A 25,796-nucleotide genomic window follows, 5' to 3' on the forward strand; every position below is an offset into this window, starting at 1 on the left:
AATGCCCAAAGACCATTCCATCAAAGTCTGCATTACAAAACGTCACTACTTCCCTTCCGAGCCCCAACGTGTGCACAAACAGTAGTTTTCTTCCACATATGGGGTACCAGCGTACTCAGTACAAATTGGACAACAACTCTTGGGGTCCTGTTACCCTTGGGAAAATAAAAAAATGGGGGTGAAAATATCATTTTTGTGGAAAAAAATATGATTTTTTATTTTCACAGCTCTACATAATAAATTTTAGTGAAACAATTGGGGGTTCAAAGTGCTCACCACACATCTAGATAAGTTCCTTGGGTGGTCTATTTTCGAAAATAGGGTCACTTGTGGGGGGGTTCCACTGCTTAGGCTCATCAGGGGCTCTCCAAATGCGACATGGCGTCCGATCTCATTTCCAGCCAATTCTGCATTGAAAAAGTCAAATGGCTCGCCTTCCCTTCCGAGCTCTGCCGTGCACAGAAACAGGGGTTTACCCCCACATATGGGGTATCAGCATATTCATAATAAACTGCACAACAACTTTGGGCATCTAATTTCTCCTGTTACCCTTGGGAAAATAAAAAAATGGGGGCGATAATATCATTTTTGTGAAAAAAATGATTTTTTTATTTTCATGGTTCTACGTTATAAACTTCTGTGAAGCACTTGGGGGTTAAAAGTGCTCACCACATATATTGATAAGTTCCTTGGAGGGTCTAGTTTCCAAAATGGTGTCACTTGTTGGGGGGTTTTCACTGTTTAGGCACATCAGGGGCTCTACAAATGCAACATGGCGTCCGATTTCAATTCCAGCCAATTCTGCATTGAAAAAGTCAAACGATGTTCCTTCCCTTCCGAGCTCTGCCGTGCACCCAAGCAGTGGTTTACCCCCACAAATGGGGTATCGGCGTATTGAGGAGAAATTTCACAACAAATTTTGTGGTTCATTTTCTTTTTTTACATTTGTGAAAATAAAAAAAACTGTTCTGAAATAAAATGTTTGTGAAAAAAAGTTAAATGTTCATTTTTTCCTTCCAAATTGCTTCAGTTCCTGTGAAGCACATAAAGGGTTAATTAACTTCTTGAATGTGGTTTTAAGCACCTTGAGGGGTGCAGTTTTTAGAATGTCACTTTTGGGTATTTTCTGTCATGTACACCCCTCAAAGTGACTTCAAATGTGATATGGTCCCTAAAAAAAATGGTGTTGTAAAAATGAGAAATCGCTGGTCAACTTTTAACCTTTTGTTTCCAAAATTGTGCTGATGTAAAGTAGTCATGTGGGGCATAAAAATTCAAAGTGGGAAATGTTATTTATTAAGAATTTTCTGTGACATATCTCTCTGATTTAAGGGCATAAAAATTCAAAGTTTGAAAATGTCAACATTTTCACCATATTTCAGCTTTTTTCATAAATAAACGCAAGTCATATCGAAGACATTTTACCACTAACATGAAGTACAATATGTCACAAAAAACATTCTCAGAATCAGCGGGATCTGTTAAAGCGTTCCAGAGTTATAACCTCATAAAGTGACAGTGGTCAGAATTGTAAAAATTGGCCTGGTCATTAAAGGGACTCTGTCACCTGAATTTGGAGGGAACAATTTTCAGTCATATGGGTGGGGTTTTTGGGTGTTTGATTCACCCTTTCCTTACCCGCTGGCTGCAATATTGGATTGAAGTTCATTCTCTGTCCTCCGTAGTACATGCCTGCACAAGGCAGAGAATGAACTTCAATCCAATATTGCAGCCAGCATGCAGCCAGCGGGTAAGGAAAGGGTGAATCAAACACCCGAAAACCCCGCCCATATGACTGAAAAGTGTTCCCTCCAAATTCAGGTGACAGAGTCCCTTTAACCCCTTAACGACCGCCGATATGCCTTTTAACGGCGGCCGCTAAGGGTACTTAAACCACAGCGCCGTTAATTAACGGCGCTGTGGAAAAAGTGAATAGCGCCCCCCAGAGTCGGATTTTCTCTGGGGCCTCGGTTGCCGATGGTAGCCGAGACCCCAGAGAACATGATTCGGGGGGGTTTTACCGACCCCCGAGTTGCGATCGCCGGTAATTAACCGTTTACCGGCGGTCGCAACGAAAAAAAACAAAACACAATTTGCCATTTAATTTCTCTGTCCTCCGATGTGATCGCACATCGGAGGACAGAGAAATGGGGTCCCCGATCGCCCCCGATAGCCCCCCAATACCTATCTCCCCCGGTGCTCCTCGTGGCTCCTGATGGGCGCTGCCATCTTTTTCCGGGGAAAAATGGCGGGCGCATGCGCAGTGCGCCCGCCGCCCGGCACCGGAACATGATCGGGGTCGGTTTTTACCGACCCCTGTTTTGTGATCGCCGGTAATTAACTGTTTACCGGCGACCGCAAAAAAAAAAGCAATGTCATTCTCTGTCCTCTGATGTGATCGCACTTACCGGTGTCCCTGGGTCCTCCTGCTTCTGCTGGCCGCCGGCTTCTTGCTCTGGTAAGAAAATGGCAGGCGCATGCGCAGTGCGCCCGCCATGATCTGCCGGCCGGCAGAGGAAGATTCTTCCACTTGTTTTATTTTGGTCACTGTGAGATCCCATCACAGTGATCAAAATTAAAAAAATAGTAAATAACCCCCCCCCCCCTCTTTACCACCCCCTTAGTAAGGAAAAAATAATAAAATTAAAAAAATGTATTAATTTCTATTTTCCAATTAGGGTTAGAGGTAGGGGTAGGGGTAGGGTTAGGGTTAGGATATGTGCACACATAGAATGGTTCTCTGCTGATTTTTCCGCAGGGCCAAAACGCTGCGTTTTTCCTGCGGATTTATCGCGGATGTACCACGGTTTTTGTGCGGATTCCCCTGCGGTTTTACACCTGCGGTTTTCTATTATGGAGCAGGTGTAAAACCGCTGCGGAATCCGCAGAAAGAATTGACATGCTGCGAAATGTAAACCGCTGCGTTTCCGTGTGTTTTTTTCCGCAGCATGGGCACAGCGTTTTATATTTCCCATAGGTTTACATTGTACTGTAAACATATGGGAAACTGCTGCGGACCCGCAGCTGCGGAAACGCTGCGGATCTGCAGCAAAATCCGCAACGTGTGCACATAGCCTTAGGGTTAGGGATAGGGCTTGGGTTAGGGTTAGGGTTAGAGCTAGGATTAGGGTTAGAGCTAAGGTTAGGGCTAGGGTTAGGGTTGGGGCTAAAGTTAGGGTTAGGGTTGGGGCTAGGTTTATGGCTAAAGTTAGGGTTTGGGCTAAAGTTAGGGTTAGGGTTGGGGCTAAAGTTAGTGTGAGAGTTGGGATTAGGGTTTGGATTAGGGTTGGCATTAGGGTTTTGTGGAAAAAAAAATATTTTTTATTTTCACGACTCTGCATTATAAACTTCTGTGAAGCACTTGGGCATTCAAAGTTCTCACCACACATCTAGATAAGTTCCTTGGGGGGTCTAGTTTCCAAAATGGGGTCACTTGTGGGGGGTTTCTACTGTTTAGGTACATCAGGGGCTCTGCAAATGCAACATAACGCCCGCAGACCATTCTATCAAAGTCTGCATTCCAAAACGGCGCTCCTTCCCTTCCGAGCTCAGCCATGCGCCCAAACAGTGGTCCCCCCCACATATGAGGTATCAGTGTACTCAGGACAAATTGGACAACAATTTTTGGGGTACAATTTCTCTTGTTATCCTTGTGAAAATAAAAATTTTGGGGCTAAAAAAATCTTTTTTGTGGAAAAAAAAAATTTTTTTTATTTTCACGACTCTGCATTATAACCTTCTGTGAAGCACTTGGGAATTCAAAGTTCTCACAACACATCTAGATAAGTTCCTTGGGGGGTCTAGTTTCCAAAATGGGGTCACTTGTGGGGGGTTTCTACTGTTTAGGTACATCAGGGGCTCTGCATACGTAACATAACGCCCACAGACCATTCTATCAAAGTCTGCATTCCAAAACGGCGCTCCTTCCCTTCCGAGCTCTGCCATGCGCCCAATCAGTGGTTTATCCTCTTTCACACTTCAGTTGTTTGGCGTCAGTCTAAAACCGCCATTTTCATCAAATAACGGATCCGTCATTTTTTTCGACGGATCCGTTATTTTCCCCATAGTCTTGCATTAGCGACGGATTGTGGCGGATGGTCGTCCGTTCCATCCGCCATGCGACGGATCCGTCGAAATTAGGCGGACGTTGTCTAGACATTTGACAGAAAGGCGTGTGTACTGCAACTAAAGGTGCATGGGTAGGTTCCCAAACCGTAGTAATCAATTAAACAAAACCCAGCACTCAACTTTGCGGTGAGAAACTAAAAGGAATTTATTGATCCCAATGCGTGATAAAGACGTTTCGGTCCCTACACGGGGCCTTCATCAGTAACTGAAAAAATGCATATAGACATATACAATGTCACAGACCATCATATAAAATAGAATTTAAATCAAAGGGAAAAAAAACAAGAAAAACAAAAGTATATACAAGTACATATCGCAGAAAATATTAATAGTGGCTGAATTACAGACAGAGGTAAATTCACTATAGAAAGCTGTCACTAAACATGGCATAATGCAACATATTAGATCACTGTTAGAAACATACCGTACAGAGGGATATGTGGTAAGGAAGACGGCTATGGAAGCCTGTGAGGAAAGAATGATGGTGGTATTTGAACGCCTGAAAGTGAGGCAGGGACGTGAGAGAGCAATAACAAAATCTTACCAGTAGCATGGATGTGGTTATAGAACGAGGGTTTCCACTTAAGGTAGGGACAAAGCCTATGTATAGAATTATATTGGTAGGTATTAGAGGGTGGCGCACATAGAAATACATATATACAACAGGGCAGTGCATGCTGGCGCAAACATGGCGTGTGTGGAGGCCGGATAATGCGTACCTGTGTCCTGTGGTGCCGCGGTATCCACCGCTGTGAGGAGGACACAAGGAAGTGGGCTAATTTATGCCAAATAATGTTAGGGATCCAGCCGGAGTGAGGTTCCGGTTACATGGCGTGGGCCGGACTGCACTGCGCATCTGTCTGTAATTCAGCCACTATTAATATTTTCTGCGATATGTACTTGTATATACTTTTGTTTTTCTTGTTTTTATTCCCTTTGATTTAAATTCTATTTTATATGATGGTCTGTGACATTGTATATGTCTATATGCATTTTTTCAGTTACTGATGAAGGCCCCGTGTAGGGACCGAAACGTCTTTATCACGCATTGGGATCAATAAATTCCTTTTAGTTTCTCACCGCAAAGTTGAGTGCTGGGTTTTGTTTAATTGATTACTACGGTTTGGGACCCTACCCATGCACCTTTAGTTGCAGTGCACACGCCTTTCTGTCACTTGTACTCCCCATACGTGTAGCACGCACCTGTGGCAATGTCTTCGGCCACCTTTTCCTATAATATAGAGGAAAGCTCGACTATCTTGGCACAATCCACATACTCTAGCGAATTTTTGAAAGTTCCCCCCAGCGAAACACGGGGACGTGACTTGGAACGGGCACTAAGACATCAGGTGAACATCGAACTCCACTGCGCCACACTCTCGGAATATCTAAGAGTTAAGAGAATCCCGCGTGGTCTAAGGGTCCCATTACGCCCCACTCTCTTTCACGATTGTCCTGAGTTTTGTAGTAAGTTCGAACAAATACTTAACAAGTGCTCTTTTGATTTGATAACACTCACCCTAGAGCATCTCCATAAGGCCATCCAGACCAACACAGCACAGATCAAGAATATTGAGTCGCAACTCGCTACTGTTGGCACACCCGACGAACTTCAATCTTTGAAAACTCAAATCCAGGACCGTATCAACTTGCATAAAAGGGACACCGAGAACCGCAAGCGCAGCAAATTCTCCAGAGACACGATAGACTACGAGACCAACCAAGTTTATCGATGGCAGGGCAACTCTTCATCAAGACGCCAATTTTCTCGCAACCAAAGATCCTCTACGGACTACTCCACATCGGGTTCAGAGCCGGACAGGAACTCTCTCCCGTCCACTTCAGCCCCTTTTTTAGGACCACGACGTCGCTTCCCCAGAAGAAGACCAGACGGGGCCACGGAAAGAAAAACCGCCCAGGACTTTACAAGGATCACGAGATCCAAGGTATAGAGTCTATTGTGGTTAACATTTCGTCTAGGTCTCTCAGTATTGCCGAGTTGAATGTCCTACAAAAGGGCCTATCCTTTTGTCCCTCGTATCAGTGTAAAACATTTCAACTTGAAATGGACCTACAGCGGTTTTTCCGTCTTCTCAGACTTAAAGCTCATTTTGCTTCATCACCTACTTCTGATACTGCTGCTACCAATATTAATCCCATGTCCATCTCTATTCTGGGCCTCCGCAATAAAAGTTCTTTTCGTCCACCCCAGATGTCCCACGCAGTAGAAACTTTTATAGGCTTCATCCAAGATTCATTTCATAACATACGCAATGATATTGAAAAGAACAGATTGTTCTTTCTCCACAATTTATCCCCCACCGAACGACAAGCATTGTCATCACTACAAAAGGATGACAGCCTTATCATCAAGCCGGCGGACAAGGGCGGTGCCCTTGTTGTGATGGACAAAATGGCATATATATCTGAGATTAATAGACAACTAGGAGATAACATGGTATATACTAAACTTACTAAGGATCCCACTTCGGAGATCCGTGTGAAAATTGAGACTATTCTGTCTAAATACTCTTCCCTTGGCATCCTTGATGCCAAGACCCATCAATTTCTAAGAAAGGAGAATCCCACAACACCGGTATTCTATACCTTACCTAAAATCCATAAGGATTTACATAATCCTCCAGGGAGACCCATAGTCGCCTCTACCGACTCTATCCTATCCCCATTGTCCATCTATTTAGAAAAAGTGTTGACCCCCATTACTCAAACCTCAGCCTCGTTTCTTCTCGTCACAGGGGGGTTCCTACAGTGTATTTCACAAATCAAACAAGTTCCGACCGATACCCTATTGGTCACCTTCGATGTCAAAGACCTCTACACTTCCATCCCACACATCAATGGTATCAATTCAGTCCATCATTCACTCACCAAGTCTGGCTTTGACATCGACCAAATCAATCTTTGTGTGGACCTTCTGACAACTGTGTTGTATAACAACTTTTTTCTATTTCAGAGTACCTTCTTCCTGCAGACCCGCGGGACCGCCATGGGCTCCAATGTAGCGCCCCCCTATGCTAACACTTACATGTCTGAATTTGAATCTTCAATCATATATCAACATCCTTTATACATCAATAATGTTTCCCTCTGGAAACGTTATATCGATGATATATTTTGCATTTGGGGGGGCTCATTGGAGTCCCTACAGGAGTTCTTTGCGTTTCTCAACGATGCCTGGCTAGGGATTAAATTCACCATGAATTATGACCACCATGCTATCAACTTTTTGGATACTATGGTCCTCAAAGATTGTGAGGGCTTACTATCCACCGACCTTTACATTAAACCAACGGATAGGAATAGCATACTTCATTTTCAAAGCTTCCATCCCCCTCCAGTCAAACGTTCTATCCCTAGATCCCAGTTTCATAGAGTTAAACGCATCATTCCAGACGGCCCCCTGAGAAACAAACGCCTCCAGGATATGACCAATAAGTTTGAAAAGAGGGGTTATCCTCCCGATGTCTTGGACCAATCAAGGGACCCCCCACCCACCATCCCCGTCAGAAACACGGACAAACGTATTCCGTTTGTCCATCTCTACCACCCTGCTTCGTATATACTACATAAGTCCATTAGAAAACACTGGCACTTGTTAGCCACTGCTTATCCCAATGTGCCGGAATTCAGGGAAACCTTTTTACCCTGTTTCAAGAGACCACCAAATCTTAGGGACAATCTAGTGAGGGCCGATATTGGCCCAAACATCCCTCAAAGACAACGTTTCTTGTCTAAACCCAAAACGGGTACATTTCCCTGTTTACACTGTGCCCAGTGTAACAATATCCAAAGAGGCAATACTTTCCATCACCCCAGGTCTGGTAGGGTCTTTCACATCAAAGATTATTTCACGTGCGATTCCTCCTTCGTAGTGTATATGATAAAATGCCCGTGTGGCCTCCTTTACATCGGGGAAACCACGCAGCCCATCAGAAATAGGATCTCCAAGCACAAATCCACAATCCGTTGCAATAATCTGTTATTACCAATCCCCAATCATTTTCAGTCCCATGGGCACTCAGTGTCACAGCTTAGGTACCAGGTTATCGATTCAGTTCCACCTCCTAGGAGAGGTGGCGACAGGGTTTCTTTATTAAAAAAACGGGAGGCTTTTTGGATCCATACATTGGAAACTCTTTCTCCCAAGGGTCTAAATAAGGATTATGACCTGATGGCATTTTTATAAATGATTTAGAGTGCCTGTCTGCTCATATACTAATACTTTTCCTTTACCCTTCCAGAGTCACCACTATTGACCCACGGACACCGCTGAGCACTGAATAGAAACCTGCATGTTTAGCATCTCTTCACCTCACCTATGGGTCTAAAATGTACCGATCTGCATCACCTCTCTATCCGATAAGTGCACTTGGTTATTGTATACCTAATCCTGTTTTTCCTTTACATTTCCCCCTTTTAGTTTTTCACATGATATAACCCACTGCCATAACCAAGTAACCTTATTAGGTTCACCAATATCTCCTTGCTCCGTTATCATCACTAACTCTGCAGCGTACACACGCCTGGTACGTACTTCTATTCAGCACGCATTCAGCCCCATCACTCCTTATGAGTGGAACGCATAGATCTCTCGGCGGTGGAATGCATGAAGTGACATCTCTATACTCGCGTCACTTCCGCACATGCGTAGTGCAGTCACGCTGAGTGGAACGCATAGATCTTCGGCATTGGAACGCAAGGAGTGACATCCCCAAGCACGTGTCACTTCCGTACATGCGCAGTGCAGTCCGGCCCACGCCATGTAACCGGAACCTCACTCCGGCTGGATCCCTAACATTATTTGGCATACATTAGCCCACTTCCTTGTGTCCTCCTCACAGCGGTGGATACCGCAGCACCACAGGACACAGGTACGCATTATCCGGCCTCCACACACGCCATGTTTGCGCCAGCATGCACTGCCCTGTTGTATATATGTATTTCTATGTGCGCCACCCTCTAATACCTACCAATATAATTCTATACATAGGCTTTGTCCCTACCTTAAGTGGAAACCCTCGTTCTATAACCACATCCATGCTACTGGTAAGATTTTGTTATTGCTCTCTCACGTCCCTGCCTCACTTTCAGGCGTTCAAATACCACCATCATTCTTTCCTCACAGGCTTCCATAGCCGTCTTCCTTACCACATATCCCTCTGTACGGTATGTTTCTAACAGTGATCTAATATGTTGCATTATGCCATGTTTAGTGACAGCTTTCTATAGTGAATTTACCTCTGTCTGTAATTCAGCCACTATTAATATTTTCTTGTATATACTTTTGTTTTTCTTGTTTTTTTTCCCTTTGATTTAAATTCTATTTTATATGATGGTCTGTGACAGTGTATATGTCTATATGCATTTTTTCAGTTACTGATGAAGGCCCCGTGTAGGGACCGAAACGTCTTTATCACGCATTGGGATCAATAAATTCCTTTTAGTTTCTCACCGCAAAGTTGAGTGCTGGGTTTTGTTTAATTAGTTGTCTAGACATTGACGGACATTGTAATGTTTTTTGTCTACGCCTAATTGACAGTCCGCGACGGATCCGTCGTGGACCGTCAATTCATATAATGGGTGCCTATGGGCGATGGATCCGTCGCAATCCGTCATTTGGCGGATCCGTCGCCCCAATCCGTTTTTTTCTACTGAGCATGCTCCAAAAAGTAGATACTTTGCCCAGACAACCCCAAAACTATATAAACTGGACAGGTGGGCCTCATTCCTCAATGTGCCATCAAGAGCGAACACAGATCCTGCCAGCAAGAGAGAACACAGATCCTGCCAGCAAGAGACATCCTGCCAGCAAGAGAGATCCCGCCAGCAAGAGACATCCTGCCAGCAAGAGAAATCCCGCCAGCAAGAGACATCCTGCCAGCAAGAGACATCCTGCCAGCAAGAGAGAGACCCTGCTAGCAGCCATCAAGACCCAGCCTGACACTGCTATGTGAGTACTGCCATCCAGCGTGTGTGTGTGTGTGTGTGTGTGTGTGTGCCCACCTTGTTTATTTTTATTTTTCATACTGTGCTGGTATTTTGAATGGCTGTGCTGTGACATGTGTGTGTATAAATGCCGTGTGATGTGTGTGCCCGACTGCCCGCCCGCCTTGCATGTTTTTTATTTTTCATACTGTGCTGGTATTTTGAATGGCTGTGCTGTGACATGTGTGTGTATAAATGCCGTGTGATGTGTGTGCCCGACTGCCCGCCCGCCTTTCATGTTTTTTATTTTTCATACTGTGCTGGTATTTTGAATGGCTGTGCTGTGACGTGTGTGTGTATAAATGCCGTGTGATGTGTGTGCCCGACCGCCCGCCTTGCATGTTTTTTATTTTTCATACTGTGCTGGTATTTTGAATGGCTGTGCTGTGACGTGTGTGGTGTGTATAAGTGATGTGTGTCCTGCATTTTTTTATTTTTATTTTTTTTTCATACATTAACATACTGTACTGGTATTTCAAATAAAGAGCAGTGTAGCTCCTACTTTCCAACCCAAAAAAAAAGAAAAAAAAAAAAATTGTAATAAAAATTACACAAAACTGTCCGTAGTATGATTTCAAGATAAATGTAAAACTGGCCTATATTCAATAAAGGTGTTTGAGGTTCTATATACAAAGGCGGCATGCAAACCTTTGGTCTAGAAAATGTTTCTGGTTATAGAAAATAGTAACTAGGGTAACCATAATTATCATTTTTGGGTATTGGTATTTTAACTTTGAATGAGGAAAAATTTTTAAAAGGTTGAAACTGTTTGGAGGAGGGGGTGGGGTAGGTTTACCAACATGCACATGGCGCATATCAAGATTGAAGTAGTTTTGGTGTTGCTTTCCAGAAATTTTTTGGGGAAACAGGAGGTGGAGGGTTTATTGCTTGTACATCAAAGCATATCAAGTTACCATTTTTTTTTAGGTGTGGTTAAAAAAATTTTAAGGGGGGGGGGGGGAGGAATGTAATTTGGCATACCAATACATAGTATAGTAGCTTTAAACTCTCTTTATACTTGCAGATTCTAGGGACCAAGGGACTAGGGACCAAGACAGACGCAAGCAGGCCCCCCAAAGTTTTGAAAACAGAGGTAAGTATAAAGTCCCGAAAAGCTGTGTCTATCCTTTTGTATAGTAGCTTAGAACTCTCTTTATACTTGCAGATTCTAGGGACCAAGGGACTAGGGACCAAGACAGACGCAAGCAGGCCCCCCAAAGTTTTGAAAACAGAGGTAAGTATAAAGTCCCGAAAAGCTGCGTCTATCCTTTTGTATAGTAGCTTAGAACTCTCTTTATACTTGCAGATTCTAGGGACCAAGGGACTAGGGACCAAGACAGGCGCAAGCAGGCCCCCAAACTTTTGAAAACATAATGTCTTCTTCTGAGAGCCCCCCCTCACATCGTCAGCCACCTGAGGTTTTTTTTTTTTTTCCTTGATTAATTTTTTTTGGTACATCTCTGGTTATATGTTTTTGAACCCTATATGTATTTATTCTGTTTTCACAGGAAGATGAAGCAGAGGGGCTTCCAGAAGGAGACGGGCAGGGTGGAGAAATGAGAGGAGCGGGAGCGCATAGTGTAAGTTTGCAGACACAGATCCTCACATAAAACACACTACACCCAACACAAACATTCAGCACAGCCCACACACAGTACATATGCCTCCATCCAAGCACATAATTTATTTTTATTTATTTATTTTTTTTATTAGTCTTCACAATCCGGGGCTCGACGTACAGTTCCTCAGAGCACCTCCCATAGTCGTCGGAATGCTAGTCGCTGCGGTCACCGAAGAGTAAGTTCCTTTTTTGGTTTGGTGTTTAGCAAACTGTAAAATTTATGTGGTATAATCTTTCCCTTTTTATTCATTTTTTTGTTGCTTCACAGCGTGCTCCCGAACAGGATGAGGAAGAGGAGGGCATTGATGTGGACACCCTCATCCAAGCGGTCCAAAGTCGGGAGCCGTTATGGAACATGGGAGACTGCCGCCATGCTGACCAGTTCGTCACCCGACGGCTATGGGAGGAAGTGTGCAGTGTTGTTGTTGAGAACTGGGAGGAACTCGAAGCTGGGGCCCAGGATCTAGCGCGTAAGTATTCACACTTCATTACCTTATGTTAGCATGATTTAATGTGTTGTATAGTAACCAATTTTTGTTTTATCTTTCCAGGTAACAGGGTTATCGTGCGGTGGCGGTCACTCAGGGATCGCTTCAAGAGGGAGTTCAACAAGGAAATGCAGGCCCCGAGTGGATCTAGAGGACGCAGGAGCAGGTATAAACATTCCAGAGCCCTGTCGTTCCTCCGGTTGACGCTGCTGAGCAGAAGGTAAATATTCAACACCACATGTTTTCAGTCAAACTGTTAAAATGTGTAACCTTCTATTTTTCTTGGCAGCAAGGGCAATTGTGATATCAAGATAATAATTGTTTGTTTTTTTTTCTTCTTTAACAGTACTGTCTGCAGCACTCGGGAGCCTGCATCAGAGTTGCACCCCTCTGGAGCGATCTCTCAGGGGTCCGCCACCGGGGACCACATCGACCCCTCTGTGTCTGTACCTTCCCTTTTGTGTGATCCCTCGGCCCCAGCCACCAGCGCTGGAGCAGCAGGGCGGACTTCGTCACTTGAAGCTGCAGGTGATGAGTTAGAGTTCCCTTTACCCCACCCCTCTGACACTGCCGCAACATCTAGACCACCTTTGGGGTCAGGACGGCAGCGCCAGAGAGGTCAGGAAAGGAGCTATGCGCCGGAGTTTTTGCATCTGAATGCAGCCTTCCAGAATGCCATCAAGCTTTTGGGTGAGCAAACATCTGCTGGGTACAATATGCTTAACAAAAGCATATTGGAACTCAGCAGTCGTCTGGATAGGATGCATTCAGATGCAAACCAGTCACCAAGACACTGTTTTTTTCAGTCGGTCCTCAGGCACATGGAGAATCTAACTCCTGACCTGCAGATGCATGTGATGCAAGGCTGCCACACTGCTCTAGTGCAGGCGATGTCCCAAGCCCCTCCACCCACCCTTCATGTTTCAACACCTTTCCCCTCTCAAGTCGCCGTCTATCCTCCCGTCCGTCCTCCTCCCGTCCATCCTCCTCCCGTCCATCCTACTTCTACTCCTTCGCCATACCTTCCTTCCCCCCTCAGTATTTCCCAGTTCCTACCTTCCCCTTTCCATTCTTCCCCTTTAACTTCACCTTTCCCAATCCCACCAACACCTTCACCATACCTCCCACAAACCACATCTGTACCTCAACTCCCTGCCCAACCTCATGTTTTCACCACCCATTCCACTTCTGTTCCTCCCCGTGATGTCGTGTCCCCCCCTATCGATGTGGCCCGCCCTGTCAGCCCCTCCGCTACGATCTCCACCCCAAATTATGAGAACCTTTAAAAACTTGTACATAAATAAAACTTTTTGTGGTTTAAAAACAATTTTATTGTCTCTCTTTTTTTTAAAAAAAAAATTGTATTAAAACCACCAAGGTTATGGCAATAGTAACAGTAGAAAATGTTTAAAGGGTACCGGTTCAAAAAATACAATACTGTAAGTTTAAAGTACAAAGGTTTTGTTACCAAACCAAAAAATGGTATTTTTACAAGTGTTAAAATTTCAAATTTTTTTTTACACCATTTCATACTGCCAGTCAACTGATCCTGGAGGAGACATGAAGTAGTCTGCAAACTTGTCCCGCATTCTGGAGACTGCTGCTGGACTGCGAAAAGTTGTGTTGTGGTAATCCCGCAAGGTGCTTTCTGACACATTATCCTCCAGGGAAACATGTTCTTTTGATAAAACAAAATTGTGAAGTACCACGCAAGCCTTCACCACATCATCGACAGTTTCAGTCTGCAGTTTAATTGCAGTTAGTAGTATTCTCCATTTAGCAGTTAGGATGCCAAAAGCACATTCCACTACTCTTCGTGCTCTGGTTAAGCGGTAATTAAAAATTTTCTTCCTCTGGGTCAGTCCACTACTTCCAAAGGGTTTAAGCAAGTGTGGGGAAAGCTGGAAGGCATCATCTCCAACGCAAACAAATGGTAACGGTGGACCGGTGGTTCCAGGGAGAGGTCTAGGGGGCGGAAAGTCAAATGTCTCTCCATACAACCGACGCCCCATTGGTGAAGTTTTAAAAATCTGTGAGTCATTTGCGCGTCCATACGCACCGATATCCACAGCGATGAACTTGCAGTGTGCATCGGCTATGGCCATCAATACAATTGAAAAGTACTTCTTATAGTTGTAAAATTCTGATCCAGAGCCAGAAGGTTTGACGATCCTTATATGCTTCCCATCAACTGCTCCGACACAATTTGGGAACTGGCATATCTGTTCAAAATTTTGTGCAATCTTCAGCCACCTCTCCTGTGATGGCTCTGGAATGTATTCCGCTTGTAAGCACTCCCACAATGCCCGGCAAGTATCTCTGATGATCCCTGAGATGTTGGATATCCCAAGCCTAAACTGAAAATGTAGGGATGAAAACGACTCTCCAGTTGCAAGGAATCTGTTAACAAAAGGAAAAGACAATAATTAATAAAAACTTCAAAAAACAACATTACAGTTATAAGTCTGATGAATGAGAATCGTTTAAAAAAAAAAAAACTTACCGAATAGTCACCATGAGACGCTCTGCTGGTGATATGGAGAAGCACATCTGGGTGTCTCGTCTCCGTATAGAGTCTTCCACATGGCCCAATAAAATTTCAAAATTTTCTGCTTTCATCCTCACGTAGTTGAAGAACTTCGGAGGGTTTTCCCTCAGTTCAATGTAAAGTGTGGAATAAACACCACGGGTCATGCGTTGGGCTGTGATGGGATGGATCCACAGCCTTCCCTTCCGCCGCTGCTGCAGGATGCGCAGTCTTTCCTCCTCCTTGTCCCGAACGATGACTGCCAACCGATTTGCCTCAAAATCCGCACATATCTTCGCTATGTTTGCCAGCACCCCTTCCATCTTTGCCACTTTCTGTACAACCTTTCAAAGATGTGATGTAAATACACAGTATATACAGTGCCTACAAGTAGTATTCAACCCCCTGCAGATTTAGCAGGTTTAATAAGATGCAAATAAGTAAGAGCCTTCAAACTTCAAACAAGAGCAGGATTTATTAACAGATGCATAAATCTTACAAACCAAAAAGTTTTGTTGCTCAGTTAAATTTTTATAAATTTTAAACATAAAAGTGTGGGTCAATTATTATTCAACCCCTAGGTTTAATATTTTGTGGAATAACCTTTGTTTGCAATTACAGCTAATAATCGTCTTTTATAAGACCTGATCAGGCCGGCACAGGTCTCTGGAGTTATCTTGGCCCACTCCTCCATGCAGATCTTCTCCAAGTTATCTAGGTTCTTTGGGTGTCTCATGTGGACTTTAATCTTGAGCTCCTTCCACAAGTTTTCAATTGGGTTAAGGTCAGGAGACTGACTAGGCCACTGCAACACCTTGTTATGACCCCAATGGCGAGGGTCTCAGAGGAACGTGGAAGTCTGCAGAATACAAAAATCCAGCTCATAGGGCAGTGGTAACTGGGTTGACCATATATCTACTCCTAACGCCAACACTAGAAGTAGCCGGGGATCATTCCTACGTTGATTCTAGATGACACGCGCCAGCCGGAGAATCTAGCTACCCCTAGTAGAGGAAAACAAAGACCTTTCTTGCCTCCAGAGAAGGGGACCCCAAAGCTGGATAGAAGCCCCCCACAAATAATGACGGTGAGGTAAGAGGAAATGACAAACACAGAAATGAACCAGGTTTAGCACAGAGAGGCCCGCTTACTGATAGCAGAATAAAGAAAGGTAACTTATATGGTCAACAAAAACCCTATCAAAATCCACACTGGAAATTCAAGAACCCCTGAACCGTCTAACGGTCCGGGGGGAGAACACCAGCCCCCTAGAGCTTCCAGCAAAGGTCAGGATATAGATTTGGAACAAGCTGGACAAAAATACAAAACCAAAACAAATAGCAAAAAGCAAAAGGCAGACTTAGCTGATATAACTGGAACCAGGATAATAATAATAATAATAATAATAATAATTTTATTTATATAGCGCCAACATATTCCGCAGCGCTTTACAACTTATAGAGGGGACTTATACAGACAACAGACATTACAGCATAACAGAAATCACAGTTCAAAACAGATACCAGGAGGAATGAGGGCCCTGCTGCTCGCAAGCTTACAATCTATGAGGAAAAGGGGAGACACAAGAGGTGGATGGGTGGATCAGTAGACAAGAGCACAGCAGACTAGCTCTGATAACTACGTTGCCAGGCATTGAACTGAAGGTCCAGGGAGCTTATATAGCAACACCCCTAACTAACGACCCAGGTGCGGATAAAAGGAATGACAGAAAAACCAGAGTCAAAAAAACTAGTAACCACTAGAGGGAGCAAAAAGCAAATTCACAACAGTACCCCCCCCTTAGTGAGGGGTCACCGAACCCTCACCACGACCACCAGGGCGATCAGGATGAGCGGCATGAAAGGCACGAACTAAATCGGCCGCATGAACATCAGAGGCGACCACCCAGGAATTATCCTCCTGACCATAGCCCTTCCACTTGACCAGGTACTGAAGCCTCCGCCTGGAGAGGCGAGAATCCAAGATCTTCTCCACCACGTACTCCAACTCGCCCTCAACCAACACCGGAGCAGGAGGCTCAGCAGAAGGAACTACAGGCACAATGTACCGCCGCAACAAGGACCTATGAAATACATTGTGAATAGCAAACGACACAGGAAGATCCAGACGAAAAGATACAGGATTAAGGATTTCCAATATCTTGTAAGGCCCAATAAAACGAGGTTTAAATTTGGGAGAGGAGACCTTCATAGGAACAAAGCGGGAAGAAAGCCACACCAAATCCCCAACGCGTAGTCGGGGACCCACACCGCGGCGGCGGTTGGCAAAGCGCTGAGCCTTCTCCTGTGACAACTTCAAGTTGTCCACCACATGATTCCAGATCTGCTGCAACCTATCCACCACAGAATCCACCCCAGGACAGTCAGAAGGCTCCACATGACCCGAAGAAAAGCGAGGATGGAAACCAGAGTTGCAGAAAAAAGGCGAAACCAAGGTGGCGGAACTAGCCCGATTATTAAGGGCAAACTCAGCCAACGGCAAGAATGTCACCCAATCGTCCTGATCAGCAGAGACAAAACACCTCAAATAAGCCTCCAAAGTCTGATTGGTTCGCTCCGTCTGTCCATTAGTCTGAGGATGGAAAGCAGACGAAAACGACAAATCAATGCCCATCCTACTACAAAAGGATCGCCAGAACCTGGAAACGAACTGGGATCCTCTGTCTGACACAATATTCTCAGGGATGCCGTGCAAACGAACCACGTTCTGGAAAAACACAGGAACCAGATCGGAAGAGGAAGGCAGCTTAGGCAAAGGAACCAAATGGACCATCTTGGAGAAGCGATCACAAATCACCCAGATAACGGACATGCCCTGAGATAGCGGAAGATCAGAAATGAAATCCATGGAGATATGTGTCCAAGGTCTCTTCGGGACAGGCAAGGGCAAGAGCAAACCGCTGGCACGAGAACAGCAAGGCTTAGCTCGAGCACAAGTCCCACAGGACTGCACAAATGACCGCACATCCCTTGACAAGGAAGGCCACCAAAAGGACCTGGCCACCAGATCTCTGGTGCCAAAAATTCCCGGGTGACCTGCCAACACCGAGGAATGAACCTCGGAAATGACTCTGCTGGTCCACTTATCCGGGACAAACAGTCTGTCAGGTGGACAAGACTCAGGCCTATCAGCCTGAAATCTCTGCAACACACGTCGCAGATCCGGAGAAATAGCTGACAAGATAACTCCATCTTTAAGAATACCAACAGGATCAGCGACTCCAGGAGCATCAGGCACAAAGCTCCTAGAAAGAGCATCGGCCTTCACATTCTTTGAACCTGGTAAATACGAGACAACAAAATCAAAGCGGGAGAAAAACAATGACCAGCGGGCCTGTCTCGGATTAAGGCGTTTAGCAGACTCGAGATACATCAGATTTTTGTGATCAGTCAAGACCACCACACGATGCTTAGCACCCTCGAGCCAATGACGCCACTCCTCAAATGCCCATTTCATGGCCAACAACTCCCGATTGCCCACATCATAATTTCGCTTGGCAGGCGAAAATTTCCTAGAGAAAAAGGCACAAGGCTTCATAACAGAGCAACCAGGGCCTCTCTGCGACAAAACGGCCCCTGCCCCAATCTCCGAAGCATCCACTTCAACCTGAAAGGGAAGTGAGACGTCAGGCTGGCACAAAACAGGCGCCGAAGTAAACCGGCGTTTCAACTCCTGGAAAGCCTCCACGGCAGCAGGAGCCCAGTTAGCTACATCGGAGCCCTTCTTGGTCATATCCGTCAAAGGTTTCACAATGCTAGAAAAATTAGCGATAAAACGACGGTAGAAGTTAGCGAAGCCCAAGAACTTCTGAAGACTCTTAACTGACGAGGGCTGAGTCCAATCAAGAATAGCTCGGACCTTGACTGGGTCCATCTCCACAGCAGAAGGGGAAAAAATGAACCCCAAAAAGGGAACCTTCTGTACACCAAAGAGACACTTTGAGCCCTTGACAAACAAAGAATTTTCACGCAAAATTTTAAAGACCAACCTGACCTGCTCCACATGCGAATCCCAATTATCAGAAAAAACCAAAATATCATCCAGATAAACAATCAAAAATTTATCCAGATACTTCCGGAAAATGTCATGCATAAAGGACTGAAAAACTGAAGGCGCATTGGAGAGCCCAAAAGGCATCACCAAGTACTCAAAATGACCTTCGGGCGTATTGAATGCGGTTTTCCATTCATCACCTTGCTTAATGCGCACAAGGTTGTACGCACCACGAAGGTCTATCTTGGTGAACCACTTGGCACCCTTAATCCGGGCAAACAAGTCAGACAACAGCGGTAAAGGATACTGAAATTTGACAGTGATCTTATTTAAAAGCCGATAATCAATACAAGGTCTCAAAGATCCGTCCTTTTTTGCCACAAAAAAGAATCCCGCACCAAGAGGGGAAGAAGACGGACGAATATGTCCTTTTTCCAGAGACTCCTTGATATATGAACGCATAGCGGTATGTTCAGGTACCGACAGATTAAACAGTCTTCCCTTAGGAAATTTACTGCCTGGGATCAAATCTATAGCACAGTCACAGTCCCTATGAGGAGGCAGTGCACTGGACTCAGACTCACTGAAGACATCCTGATAATCAGACAAATACTCCGGAACTTCCGAAGGCGTAGAAGAAGCAATAGACACAGGCAGGGAATCCTCATGAATACCACGACAGCCCCAACTTGAGACTGACATAGCCTTCCAGTCCAGGACTGGATTATGGGTCTGTAACCATGGCAGCCCTAAAACGACCAAATCATGCATTTTATGTAAAACCAGGAAACGTATCACCTCGCGGTGTTCAGGAGTCATGCACATGGTAACCTGAGTCCAATACTGCGGTTTATTTGCTGCCAATGGTGTAGCATCAATACCCCTAAGAGGAATAGGATTTTCTAATGGTTCAAGAGTAAATCCACAGCGCTTAGCAAATGAGAGATCCATGAGACTCAGGGCAGCACCTGAATCTACAAACGCCATGACAGGATAAGATGACAGTGAGCAAATCAAAGTTACGGACAGAATAAATTTAGGTTGCAAATTACCAACGGTGACAGGACTAACAACCTTAGCTATACGTTTAGAGCATGCTGAGATAACATGTGTAGAATCACCACAGTAGTAGCACAAGCCATTCCGGCGTCTATGAATTTTCCGCTCATTTCTAGTCAGGATTCTATCACATTGCATTAAATCAGGTGTCTGTTCAGACAACACCATGAGGGAATTTGCGGTTTTTCTATCACATTGCACCGAATTAGGTGTCTGTTCAGACAACACCATGAGGGAATTTGCGGTTTTGCGCTCCCGCAACCGCCGGTCAATTTGAATAGCCAGTGCCATAGTATCATTCAGACCTGTGGGAATGGGAAAACCCACCATAACATTCTTAATGGCTTCAGAAAGGCCATTTCTAAAATTAGCGGCCAGTGCACACTCGTTCCAATGTGTCAGCACGGACCATTTCCGAAATTTTTGGCAATACACTTCAGCCTCGTCCTGCCCCTGAGACATAGACAGCAAGGCCTTTTCTGCCTGAATCTCAAGATTGGGTTCCTCATAAAGTAAACCGAGCGCCAGAAAAAACGCATCAAGATCAGCCAATGCCGGATCTCCTGGCGCCAGCGAAAAAGCCCAATCCTGAGGGTCGCCCCGTAAGAACGAAATAACAATTTTTACTTGCTGAGCAGAATCTCCTGATGAACAGGGTCTCAGGGACAAAAACAATTTACAATTATTCACGAAATTCCTAAACTTAAACCTGTCTCCGGAAAACAGTTCAGGAATCGGTATTTTAGGTTCTGACCTAGGATTTCTGATAACATAGTCTTGTATGCCCTGCACACGAGTAGCCAGCTGGTCCACACTTGTAATCAAGGTCTGGACATTCATGTCTGCAGCAAGCATAGCCACTCTGAGGTAAAGGGGAAGGAGAAAAAAAAAACTCAGAATCTTCTTTCTTATAATCCCTCTTCTGCAATGCATTAAACATTTAATACTGGCCTGGCAAACTGTTATGACCCCAATGGCGAGGGTCTCAGAGGAACGTGGAAGTCTGCAGAATACAAAAATCCAGCTCATAGGGCAGTGGTAACTGGGTTGACCATATATCTACTCCTAACGCCAACACTAGAAGTAGCCGGGGATCATTCCTACGTTGATTCTAGATGACACGCGCCAGCCGGAGAATCTAGCTACCCCTAGTAGAGGAAAACAAAGACCTTTCTTGCCTCCAGAGAAGGGGACCCCAAAGCTGGATAGAAGCCCCCCACAAATAATGACGGTGAGGTAAGAGGAAATGACAAACACAGAAATGAACCAGGTTTAGCACAGAGAGGCCCGCTTACTGATAGCAGAATAAAGAAAGGTAACTTATATGGTCAACAAAAACCCTATCAAAATCCACACTGGAAATTCAAGAACCCCCGAACCGTCTAACGGTCCGGGGGGAGAACACCAGCCCCCTAGAGCTTCCAGCAAAGGTCAGGATATAGATTTGGAACAAGCTGGACAAAAATACAAAACCAAAACAAATAGCAAAAAGCAAAAGGCAGACTTAGCTGATATAACTGGAACCAGGATCAGTAGACAAGAGCACAGCAGACTAGCTCTGATAACTACGTTGCCAGGCATTGAACTGAAGGTCCAGGGAGCTTATATAGCAACACCCCTAACTAACGACCCAGGTGCGGATAAAAGGAATGACAGAAAAACCAGAGTCAAAAAAACTAGTAACCACTAGAGGGAGCAAAAAGCAAATTCACAACACACCTTGATTTTTTGCCTCTTGAACCAGGACTTGGTTTTCTTGGCTGTGTAATGACGACCCATCTTATGATCCTTGATGGAGGAGCAGAGGTTCTTGGCCAAAATCTCCAGGTAGGCCGTGCTATCCATCTTCCCATGGATGCGAACCAGATGGCCAAGCCCCTTGGCTGAGAAACAGCCCCACAGCATGATGCTGCCACCACCATGCTTGACTGTAGGGATGGTATTCTTGGGGTCGTATGCAGTGCCATCCAGTCTCCAAACATCACGTGTGTGGTTGGCACCAATGATCTCGATCTTGGTCTCATCAGACCAGAGAACCTTGAACCAGTCAGTCTCAGAGTCCTCCAAGTGATCATGAGCAAACTGTAGACGAGCCTTGACATGACGCTTTGAAAGTAAAGGTACCTTACGGGCTCGTCTGGAACGGAGACCATTGCGGTGGAGTACGTTACTTATGGTATTGACTGAAACCAATGTCCCCACTGCCATGAGATCTTCCCGGAGCTCCTTCCTTGTCCTTGGGTTAGCCTTGACTCTTCAGACAAGCCTGGCCTCGGCACGGGAGGAAACTTTCAAAGGCTGTCCAGGCCGTGGAAGGCTAACAGTAGTTCCATAAGCTTTCCACTTCCGGATGATGCTCCCAACAGTGGAGACAGGTAGGCCCAACTCCTTGGAAAGGGTTTTGTACCCCTTGCCAGCCTTGTGACCCTCCACGATCTTGTCTCTGATGGCCTTGGAATGCTCCTTTGTCTTTCCCATGTTGACCATGTATGAGTGCTGTTCACAAGTTTGGGGAGGGTCTTAAATAGTCAGAAAAGGCTGGAAAAAGAGATAATTAATCCAAACATGTGAAGCTCATTGTTCTTTGTGCCTGAACTACTTCTTAATACTTTAGAGGAACCAAACAGAATTCTGGTGGGTTGAGGGGTTGAATAATAAATGACCCTCTGAAAAAACTTTTCCCAATTTAAAAAAAGAAATAAACAAAGAAACAACATTCTTTTTTGCTGCAGTGCATTTCACACTTCCAGGCTGATCTACAGTCCAAATGTCACAATGCCAAGTTAATTCCAAATGTGTAAACCTGCTAAATCTGCAGGGGGTTGAATACTACTTGTAGGCACTGTATAGTTTTCCAGTAGTTTCCAGTAGCCAATCACATTGAGATCCTCCCTTTTTAAAAAACAGATCCGTCAAAAAAACAGATCCAACGGATGCAAAAACGGACGCAACGGTTCCGACGGATCCGTTTTTGTGACAGATCAGTATAACTGATCCGTCAAAAAAACGGATCCGTCGGAACCGTTTTTTCAACAATTGCGACAGATCCGTAGATCCGTCACGATGTCGGAGATGACTGACGTCAAACAACTGAAGTGTGAAAGAGGCCTTAGGCTCATCAGGGGCTCTCCAAATGCGACATGGCGTCCGATCTAATTTCCAGCCAATTCTGCATTGAAAAAGTCAAATGGCTCGCCTTCCCTTCCGAGCTCTGCCGTGCACAGAAACAGTGGTTTACCCCCACATATGGGGTATCAGCATATTCATAATAAACTGCACAACAACTTTGGGCATCTAATTTCTCCTGTTACCCTTGGGAAAATAAAAATTTGGGGGCGAAAATATCGTTTTTGTGAAAAAAAAGATTTTTTTATTTTCATGGTTCTACGTTATAAACTTCTGTGAAGCACTTGGGGGTTAAAAGTGCTCACCACACATATTGATAAGTTCCTTGGAGGGTCTAGTTTCCAAAATGGTGTCACTTGTTGGGGGGTTTCCACTGTTTAGGCACATCAGGGGCTCTACAAATGCGACATGGCGTCCGATTTCAATTCCAGCCAATTCTGCATTGAAAAAGTCAAACGATGTTCCTTCCCTTCCGAGCTCTGCCGTGCACCCAAGCAGTGGTTTACCCCCACATATGGGGTATCGGCATATTCAGGAGAAATTTCACAACAAATTTTGTGGTTCATTTTCTTTTTTTATATTTGTGAAAATAAAAAAAACTGTTCTGAAATAAAATGTTTGTGAAAAAAGTTAATTGTTCATTTTTTCCTTCCAAATTGCTTCAGTTCCTGTGAAGCACATAAAGGGTTAATTAACTTCTTGAATGTGGTTTTAAGCACCTTGAGGGGTGCAGTTTTTAGAATGTCACTTTTGGGTATTTTCTGTCATGTACACCCCTCAAAGTGACTTCAAATGTGATATGGTCCCTAAAAAAAATGGTGTTGTAAAAATGAGAAATCGCTGGTCAACTTTTAACCTTTTGTTTCCAAAATTGTGCTGATGTAAAGTAGTCATGTGGGAAATGTTATTTATTAAGAATTTTCTGTGACATATCTCTCTGATTTAAGGGCATAAAAATTCAAAGTTTGAAAATGTCAACATTTTCACCATATTTCAGCTTTTTTCATAAATAAACGCAAGTCATATCGAAGACATTTTACCACTAACATGAAGTACAATATGTCACAAAAAACATTCTCAGAATCAGCGGGATCTGTTAAAGCGTTTCAGAGTTATAACCTCATAAAGTGACAGTGGTCAGAATTGTAAAAATTGGCCTGGTCATTAAAGGGACTCTGTCACCTGAATTTGGAGGGAACAATTTTCAGTCATGTGGGCGGGGTTTTTGGGTGTTTGATTCACCCTTTCCTTACCCGCTGGCTGCATGCTGGCTGCAATATTGGATTGAAGTTCATTCTCTGTCCTCCGTAGTACATGCCTGCACAAGGCAGAGAATGAACTTCAATCCAATATTGCAGCCAGCATGCAGCCAGCGGGTAAGGAAAGGGTGAATCAAACACCCGAAAACCCCGCCCATATGACTGAAAATTATTCCCTCCAAATTCAGGTGACAGAGTCCCTTTAACCCCTTAACGACCGCCGATACGCCTTTTAACGGCGGCCGCTAAGGGTACTTAAACCACAGCGCCGTTAATTATCGGCGCTGTGGAAAAAGTGAATAGCGCCCCCCAGAGTCGGATTTTCTCTGGGGTCTCGGGTGCCGATGGTAGTCGAGACCCCAGAGAACATGATTCGGGGGGGGTTTACCGACCCCCGAGTTGCGATCGCCGGTAATTAACCGTTTACCGGCGGTCGCAACAAAAAAAACAAAACGCAATTTGCCATTTAATTTCTCTGTCCTCCGATGTGATCGCTCATCGGAGGACAGAGAAATGGGGTCCCCGATCGCCCCCGATAGCCCCCCAATACTCACCTATCTCCCACGGTGCTCCTCGTGGCTCCCGATGGGCGCCGCCATCTTTTTCCGGGGAAAAAATGGCGGGCGCATGCGCAGTCAGTGCGCCTGCCGCCCGGCACCGGAGCATGATCGGGGTCGGTTTTTACCGACCCCTGTTTTGTGATCGCCGGTAATTAACTGTTTACCGGCGACCGCAAAAAAAAAAAGCAATGTCATTCTCTGTCCTCTGATGTGATCGCACATCAGAGGACAAAGAAATAGGGGGATTTGGGCACCCTGTTATACTTACCGGTGTCCCTGGGTCCTCCTGCTTCTGCTGGCCGCCGGCTTCTTGCTCTGGTAAGAAAATGGCGGGCGCATGCGCAGTGCGCCCGCCATGATCTGCCGGCCGGCAGAGGAAGATTCTTCCACTTGTTTTATTTTGGTCACTATGAGATCCTATCACAGTGATCAAAATTAAAAAAATAGTAAATTACCCCCCCCCCCTCTTTATCACCCCCTTAGTAAGGAAAAAATAATAAAATTAAAAAAATGTATGAATTTCTATTTTCCAATTAGGGGTAGGGTTAGGGGTAGGGTTAGGGGTAGGGTTAGGATATGTGCACACATAGAATGGTTCTCTGCGGATTTTTCCGCAGCGGATTTGATAAATCCGCAGGGCCAAAACGCTGCGTTTTTCCTGCGGATTTATCGCGGATGTACCACGGTTTTTGTGCGGATTCCCCTGCAGTTTTACACCTGCGGTTTTCTATTATGGAGTAGGTGTAAAACCGCTGCGGAATCTGCAGAAAGAATTGACATGCTGCGGAATGTAAACCGCTGCGTTTCCGCGTGTTTTTTTCCGCAGGGCACAGCGTTTTATGTTTCCCATAGGTTTACATTGTACTGTAAACTCATGGGAAACTGCTGCGGACCCGCAGCTGCGGAAACGCTGCGGATCTGCAGCAAAATCCGCAACGTGTGCACATAGCCTTAGGGTTAGGGCTAGGGATAGGGCTTGGGTTAGGGTTGGGGCTAAAGTTAGGATTA

At 44.9% G+C, this 25,796-nt stretch overlaps 1 long non-coding RNA gene across 1 annotated transcript; it reads left to right on the forward strand.

Annotated features, from left to right (window-relative positions):
* Window positions 1-11,691: 11,691 nt before the first annotated feature.
* LOC143786376 (uncharacterized) lies at window positions 11,692-15,094 on the forward strand. Its single transcript, XR_013218277.1, has 3 exons — window positions 11,692-11,931; window positions 12,024-12,225; window positions 12,307-15,094. It is a non-coding gene; the product is annotated as an uncharacterized LOC143786376 (long non-coding RNA).
* The last annotated feature ends 10,702 nt before the right edge of the window (window positions 15,095-25,796 follow it).

Source organism: Ranitomeya variabilis, chromosome 7 (assembly GCF_051348905.1).
Source record: "Ranitomeya variabilis isolate aRanVar5 chromosome 7, aRanVar5.hap1, whole genome shotgun sequence".
Lineage (NCBI taxonomy): Eukaryota > Metazoa > Chordata > Amphibia > Anura > Dendrobatidae > Ranitomeya > Ranitomeya variabilis.